We start from the raw sequence: 431 nt of genomic DNA, 5'->3' as shown, positions 1-431 counted from the left end.
GCCGGTACCACGCCACGCTCTGCTGACTCAGGGCTGAGAATCATCTCCAGCAGCTCCTCACCTGGCTGATGCAATCGTGCTGTACTTTCAAACCATTTCAACCACTTGCCTTTTGCCTTGGAGGTGTATGCAACTTAGAGCATGCGCTACGGGAGCCTTGAGTAATTTTATTTCAGGTTGTGAAATGCTGGCTATTGGGCAACGATAAATCCGCTTTAAGCCTCATTATCTCACTGCTTTCAGAACTGAAAACATATCTGCAAGCATATCTGAATCACACTTCCAAAATGAGGCTTTTCCACAGCCTGTTTTAAATAGGGCTAACTTACATCCCTGGATAATTGTCTCCCCAAGTATTTTCTTCTCTGCTGACCTGTTCTCAAGTGTGGTTATAGTCCCATCCCATGGACCTAGCAATCTACATTTATACC

Source organism: Anser brachyrhynchus, assembly GCF_964034855.1.
Source record: "Anser brachyrhynchus genome assembly, chromosome: 2".
In the NCBI taxonomy this organism is placed as follows: domain Eukaryota; kingdom Metazoa; phylum Chordata; class Aves; order Anseriformes; family Anatidae; genus Anser; species Anser brachyrhynchus.
The sequence above is the reverse complement of the archived record's forward strand: the minus strand, read 5'-3'. Positions refer to the sequence as shown.